The sequence below is a fragment of the Heterocephalus glaber genome, unplaced genomic scaffold, assembly GCF_053883595.1.
Source record: "Heterocephalus glaber isolate CG9 unplaced genomic scaffold, H.glaber_assembly_v1.0 deba00000896, whole genome shotgun sequence".
Taxonomy (NCBI): domain Eukaryota; kingdom Metazoa; phylum Chordata; class Mammalia; order Rodentia; family Bathyergidae; genus Heterocephalus; species Heterocephalus glaber.
In genome coordinates, this window is record NW_028258170.1 from 1,357,065 (window position 1) to 1,364,952 (window position 7,888).

Below are 7,888 nucleotides of genomic sequence, written 5' to 3' on the forward strand. Positions count from 1 at the left end.
CAGAGGGGGCTGAATTTCTTCCCCATAGGTTCATCAATTCATTTCCCTCAGGATAATCATTGTTTATTATTCTCATTCATTCAGTAATACTTGTTCTCTATATTATCTGAGTTCAACTTTAAAAAAAAATCATGCCAACTATTATTGTTAACAAGACCCATCGGGTATTAACTTTGGTAAATGTCTCTCAGAAGTAGCGACATTAACACTGGAAATTTGCAGTTGAATAAAGGTGCAATGATAATGATTTCAAAAATAGTGGAGAGCCACATTTAATCTTCTTGTGCAATTTAATGGTCAAAGGTCTATCACTGAGTTCCTTGCATTTTTGTTCAAAAAGATTTATTACAGCAAAAAGTTTTTTTAATTTGCCTTTCTTTTTGTAATTAATGGCTCAAGGCAAGCTAGATAAATTTTATTTAGTGGTTAAACCAAAATCTTAGTTAAGAAAAAATAAATTTTCCATTTTTTTGAGTAGGAAAAATTTATTGAGAGAAAGAAAGCTTCTGTCTTAAGAGAGACAGAAGGGGGACCAGAAAGTGGGTTGTCCAATAAATTTGCATCTTATAATTAAGGCTGATAAGCAGCAGTTTAGTGCTATTCTCTTTAAATTTACCTAAAATGTCACCAAACCTAAGCAACAGAGTCACAATTCACTGGACACCATAGCCAGAAAAATGAGAATATATATTATATTATATATTATTATATATATGCAATTACTAAAAGAATAGGATGTTAAATAGAGCATCAAAATGAGAAAATGAGTGGCATTTGTCATTGCTGCAGAAAATATTTACAGTTAACTCAGTTAACTTTTGGTGGGGATGTACTTGTGGTACTGAGGATTGAAGTCAGGAACCCAGGAATTTAAGGCTGAGCTAATTCACAGTCCCCAGTTTTTGTTTTTTTGTTTGAAACAATGGCTTGATAAGTCACTAAACTGTTCAAGCTGGGCTGAACTCTCAATCTTCCTGCCTTAGCCTCTAAGGTCTTCAACAGATCACCAACAGAGAGAAAGAAAGGGTAAGTTGTAGGGAACAGAGAAAGGTGATGTAACCAGAACCTCTGCAGTGAGTCCTAGTCTCCTGAGAGCCATGGCAGCCCAAGGCAAATTAACTTATTACATAGGAAAGCTAGAAAAAATGAGACCTGGAGAAGAAGTTGAGCACTGGGCCTGATCAGTGCTTCTCTGGGCAGCAAAGACAAAAGCCCCAGAGATTGCCATACCTTTTATTTAGTCCATTGGGAGAAAGAAATGTAACAAATGACTCACAACAGAGAGTTCAGTACACTGGCAGAAACAAATGTAACAGATGACTGGAGAGCAGTGGAATTCCTAGATCAATGAAGAACTATGTAGTTGAAGATTTTGTTTCTCCCAGGGTGTCTCCAGCTGGTGTAGTCTTGTCCTGGTGCATCACAGCATCACTGGATCACTGAGGTCTCATTTGTGACTGGAGGCCAAGATGGAATGATGTCTGGAATTGCCATAGCTGGCCTGTAGGCAGGAGAACTAGGCCTAATCAAATGACTTTTTCCCCAAAATTATGGAGCATTGCTTCCAACAGTAAGTGAAGGAAAAAAATTGTTATAATTACTTCAATATGTAATATGAGGTTAACCTTCTGACTGTTCTTATAGAAAATTATTTCAAGTTTTATTGATTGTGCCTAAGTTCCTACTGAGCTGCTAAAATATATCTGTAGAGTATGTTATATATTTAGAAAATAGGCTTGTGAAACAAAAACATCATTAAATTGACAAATCCTAGTTTTGTTTCTAGACAATCCTTACAATTTTGTAGAGTATGATGTAACAAATTATACTAAATAATTTACTAACTATGACTTGGGATCTGATGATAGACCAAAATAGCTTGTGATTACAAATCTCTGTAGGAATATCTGCATATCCTCCAGACAGCAATATTTATAGTGTACCAATTCTATGCAAATGTTGATCACAATTATTATTATTAGTGACTACAAGGTCTGTATAAACTAAAAATTGTATACATTCTCAACTAACCTATTTTTTTTTTTTTTTGGTACCAGGGATCAAACTTGGGAACTTGCACTTACGAGGCAGGTGCCAGAACCACTGAGCTAAATCCCTATCCCTTCAACTAATCTATTTGCTATCCATAAATTATATTGTTGTCCCAGGAACCTAAGTCAGCTGTGATAATTCCATCTTGGGATTTGAGTCTTTCTCTACCTTTCTTTGGTCCTTCAGCAGGTTGGCACAAAGCTTGAGTGGTCAGAAATGGCTGGGGACAATTTCACCGAGGTGACCCTCTTCAGCCTCTCTGGATTTTCAGGTCACCCTGAACTCTGAGCCTGCCTCTTCCTGGTGTTCCTGTTCTTTTTTTCTCTTTACTGTCTTGGGGAACCTGGGCCTGATCTTGCTAATCAGAACTGACTCTCAGTTTCACACACCTATGTACCTTTTCCTTAGCAACTTTGCATTCACTGACATCTTCTATTCTTCCACTCTAATACCCAAAACACTGGTCAGTCTGCAGTCCAAATGGAAATACATCTCTTTCATGGGCTGCTTTGTTGAGATGTACTTTTTTGTTGGCTTGCCTTGCAGTGAATGTTTTCTTCTGGGCTCCATGGGCTATGATCATTTTGTAGTGATCTGCAATCCTTTGCTGTATAAAGTGGTCACGTCCCAGAGTGTGCAACTGGCTGAGATCAATGCCCTATGCCAGAGTCTTCACAAATTCTCTAGCCTCTGTGTTTGTGATTAGCAGTTTGTCTTTCTGTGACTCCACTGTCAATCACTTTTTCTGTGACAACACAGCCCTGCTGGCCATGTCTCGCACACATGCATTCAACACGGAACTGGTGATCTTCATTCTAGCCGGGTTCATGATCCTCAGTTCTCTCCTCACCATCATGGACATTTAATGTTGCCATCCTCTCAGCCATCCTGAGGATCCAGTCTGCAGCAGGCAGGCAGAAAGCCTTCTCCACCTGCGCCTCCCACCTCAGTTATGACCGTCTTCTACAGGTGCCTGATTTTCACATATCTGCAGCCTGACAACACATCATCCCTGACCCAGGCATAGGTGCCCTCCGTGTTCTACACCACTCTCATCCCCATGCTGAATCCTCTCATCTACAGCCTGATGAACAAAGATGTGAAAGATACTCTCCTGAGAATGCTGCACAGGAAAAGTTTTCTGTGACAGATTCTGCATGTTGCACTCAAAAGAAACCTGGATATTTCTGTGCATTTAATTATTCCAACCATCAGGAAAATGGTAGAGTAACTTTAAAGTTGTAACACAAACTGATGCCAATTTAGAGGTTTGAGATTTGGGAGGCAGTCATTATTTAATTTATGTGTTGTGAAATTGTGTATTTTATTAGGTAATTTGTTTATCTGTATCATGGTGTTAGGAGGATATTTGAGCACATCTGTTTTTCAGACATGGCAGACATGGGGTAGCAAAAGATGCATCTGCACTTCCATGTGTGAGCATGGACATCAGCATATTTGAAAATTGTTAAGCTCCCCTTGATCTGGTCTGACACTGTGTTTTCTCAGTTACAAGAAAATTGAGTAGAGAAATAAGTGACTAAGGACAAAGCACCCTTGACTTTTATTAACATCCCAAAATGGTACCTAAGCATAAAACTTATTTAACTATAAACATAAATGGGATGTTGGTTCAGGCACAGACAATAGACAAGAGGCAGGCAAGTGAAATCTCTCTATACTGTGAAGTCATCTAGTTACAGCTAAACTTTTTACCATATGATTTTTGATGACAGTTTTATACTTGCCATGGTTTGACATGTAGGTTTTTGTTTTACTCTCTCATTGTGTAAAAATGAAGCCCATTCATTAAAAATCCTACTTCAGAGTTTGAATTTTGATCTCTCCTCATGCTGGCCATGCAACCCTGCAACTTCTCTTGCAGGGAGAATGGGAACATGGCTTCCAGCCAGCTGCAGTTCATGAGAGGAATGAATGGCACACCCCAGAGCCCTGTGGTACCCGAACTTTGGGATGTAGATGCTCAGTATAATACAAAATATGTTCATGTTAGGTGAATCATCATGCTCATTTGGGTGTTCTGCATAGCTTTGAGGAAGGTAAAGCTAACCAATGATGATTGGTAAGTCCAGGGGATTAAGTACACTTTCCATTTACAATGTACTCATTTTACACCGAGTTTAGTGGACATAAGCCATCATAAGTCAAGAAATATATGTACACAGAAATGTGATCTATTTATCAAGAAGGCTCTCTACCAAAACAGTGGGCCATGATTTACACACGAGTAGAATGTGTCTTTCTAAATCCAAGGGATTGATAAAATTTAGAAATATGTGTCAATGTGTGCACCAATGTATTTGTGTGTTTGAAATGTTACAGGTAGATAAATGAAAAGTAAGATGTGAGGAATTTTTTATGTATGTAGTAGATCTATTGAGATTCTCTCATTTTCAAATCAGAAAGCCACTGTTAAATTAGTACTAAAGGAAGGAATTCAGCATGTGTGAAATATTTTCCTGTGAAGAGTGTCTGATATTTAATGAAATTTCCTTAGTATTTTTCAGATTCTAGTATTGTACACCTTTCCTTCTGCCACACTGACTATTTATCATCTTCTTGTGTCTACTTTTTAATTGGGTTGTCTATTAATGAGCTGTCAGTGTCCTTTATATATTTTGGCCATAGGTTATAAGTATTATAAATACAGTCTGTTTAAGGACTACTTTTCATTTTCTTAACAATGTCATTTAAAGTTCTAAATTTTGATGGGATCTCATTTACCAATTTTTTTCTTTTATACACTGTGGCTTTTGTATCCTAGGAAATTCTTACCTATGCTAAATTCATGAACATTTTCCCTTATATTTTCTTCTTAAAGTTTTATAGTTTTAGCCTTTCATATTTAGGTTCATAGATATTTCCAAGTTATCTCTATGTATGGAAATAAAGGGTTGATGTTAATTTTTTACATACAGACAACAGGTGTTCTAGTACCATTTGCAAAACACACTATCTTTTCCTCTGCTCTTGAGTTGAGTTTATATTCTATAAAATGTTAATATTAAATAATCCTTCAAAACTGAGTGGACCATATATGTGTGGTTATATTTCCAGATTTTCTGTTTTATTCCAATGATCTATGTCTTTCCAACACTGCCTTGATTATTGTAGGTTTAGAGCAAGTCTTAAAATTAGGTACTAAATGTCTTCCAATACCATTTTTTTATTTGTTTTTTCAGTTTTCTAGGTCCTTTGTACTCCTATATAACTTTTAATTTCAATACCCAATTCTTCATTTATAACAAGTATACATAGACCTGAATTTTTACATATACCTTGTGTTTTCTTATCCTACTAAATACAGATACAAGTTCTAGGGTCTCCTAGAGATTTCTTAGTATTTTCTCTGTAGATGATCATTTCATTTGCATATAAAGATTTTACTTCTATGCTGCCAACCCTATGCTAATTGTTTCTTTTTATTGCCAGACAATTTTGGTTTGGGCCTATGTTTCAAAGTTTAATGGACAAATGAAGAGTAGGCATATCTTCCCTTTTTCCCCACATTAGGGAGAAAGCATTATACATTTTCCATTCATATAAGGAGGTTTTTCTGATGTATGGAATATATGTCTTATCTGTTGAGAAGGTTCTGTTCTACTTCTAGTTTCCTGATAGCTTTTACCATGAACAGCTGTAGAATTTAGTCCAATACATTTTCTGCAACTACTGACAGGATCATATAGCTTTTTCCTTTCCTCTGTTAAAATGATGACTTATGGAGTTGGATCTTCCAATTCTGAACCAACACTGCCATCCCTATAATAATACCACCCTCTACATACTGCCAGAACTGACTTCTAATAATTTATTTTGTTGAACAAATTTTTATCTATGTTTATACTTTTTCTTCTATTATCTTTATCCTGTTTTAGTATTAGCACAATGTTGATTTCCTAAAATGAGGAAAGAAGTGTTCCTTCTTTTTTCTGCTTTAAATGTTTGATATAATTTATCAGTTAAAATATACGTGAGCCTGTTGTTGTCATATGGTTAGGTTTTCAAGCTAGGAATATACTTTCTTTAATAGATGCTATTCAAATTTTATATTTCCTCCAGAGTCAGTTTCATTAATTTGTCTTCCAAGGTCCTTCTTAGGAGTCGTGAAATTTATTTCAAAAATGATTTTTGTAATATGCTTTCTATATCCTTTTAAGTTATGTAAAATCTGTGGTAATGTCTCCTAGATCTTAATATTGTAATTTAAAAAAATTTATAACTGATATTGTATAACAGGAAGAAAAGGTCTAAAAGAGCAGGGGAATTGGGAGGGGTAGGGGAAAGGAAGGAAGGGAAAAGAAAACAATATGAGAAAATGAAAAAAATGGGAAACAAAGTCTTTGCAAATATTAGGGTGGAGGGGATGAAGCGAGGGCAGGGGAAGGGAGAAAAATAAGAACAAAGATACTCATGTAATGGTACAAGATCCCAATGATGAATGTAACTGCATTTTAAATCTAAAATGTATCAGTAAATTTAATGTAAAAATAACAAAATATGCCTCCTCAAACTTTTATTTTATTTTTTTCCTTACATTCTTTTATTGGTACATTTTAGGTATACAGTACATTTACATTTATCATTGTGCACTTGTGCCTTTACATGACATATCTTTGCTCCTATTTTTTTTTTACCATTTCTTATCCTCCCTTCACCCCCTTCATCTTCCCTGTTTATAAAGACTTTCTTTCCAATTTTTCCTTTTCTCATAATTTTTCCTTTCTCTGATTTCCTCTCCCCTTCGCCTCCCACTTCCCTTACCCCTTTGGACCTTTCCTTCCTATTTCACTTTATCATTCACTGTAATCATTATTTACTCTTTCAATTTCTCATGCCAGAGAAACTATTCGGTATTTACACATGTCCTATTTATTTCACTTAAGAGTATCTCCTCAGTATGCATACATTTAGCTATAAATAGATCGTTTCTAATTCATAACAATGAGTATTGGTTACCTGAAACCCTTTGTCCCTTAATTGTGTTTTGTATAAGAGCATTTTAAATAAAAACTTGTTGTTTTCTCACAGAAAATTTAGCCATTTGACCATGACCAGTGTATGCATATTACAACAATAATATGTTTAGCAATGTATTTCTCATGATGTTATGGAGATTATTGGGGTTCCCTTTGAGAATAAAGGCTGGAATAATTTCTTTCTCAGGCAGGCATTCCTTTATTACATAAGGGGAGTCCTGTCTAGTAGTTTTCCTAAACCCATGGTTCTTTAATTATCTTAAGAAATTCCTGGATGACCTATGAGAGCCAGATCACAACAATGAAATATTTTGACCAGTGAAAGATTCCTCAGTTATTATTTATAGACAACAATATGTACTGTATTTGCAAAACCAGTTGACATTATTTGGATCATCAGGCAACCTGGGGGAAGCATATCTTTAGCTACTTTTATCTATAAGCCCACTTCAGTTTAGAGGCAAACATCTTTAAAAAATCTAAAAGGCCAAAAGAAAAAGTCGTTGAGCTCAAACAAAATAGCTGTACATGCTGTAACAAATTGAACAGATAGACATGTACATAAAACAACTTGTTTATAAACCAGAGTGCACTCAGATATATTTGGCCAAGTTGAAATATAATAACACTTTTATTATTTGTAGGCTTGTAACTATAAATAAGACTAGTGAAAACTTTGTATGCAAATGAACGGAGATCTCTTGTTGTAGGAATCAAAAGGAATATAACCCTTTTATACATGTGAAAGAAAAAAGGGTTTTAAAATGGGCCCTGAGCTGACAGCTTACTTGACTGGACTGCCCAGCTATACAGGCATTTGATTGTTGCTTCTGTAG

The 7,888-nt window shown here is 35.6% G+C and overlaps 1 pseudogene; it reads left to right on the forward strand.

Moving 5' to 3' along the window:
- Window positions 1-2,244: 2,244 nt before the first annotated feature.
- Window positions 2,245-3,295, forward strand: LOC106008582 (olfactory receptor 8I2-like; annotated as a pseudogene).
- The last annotated feature ends 4,593 nt before the right edge of the window (window positions 3,296-7,888 follow it).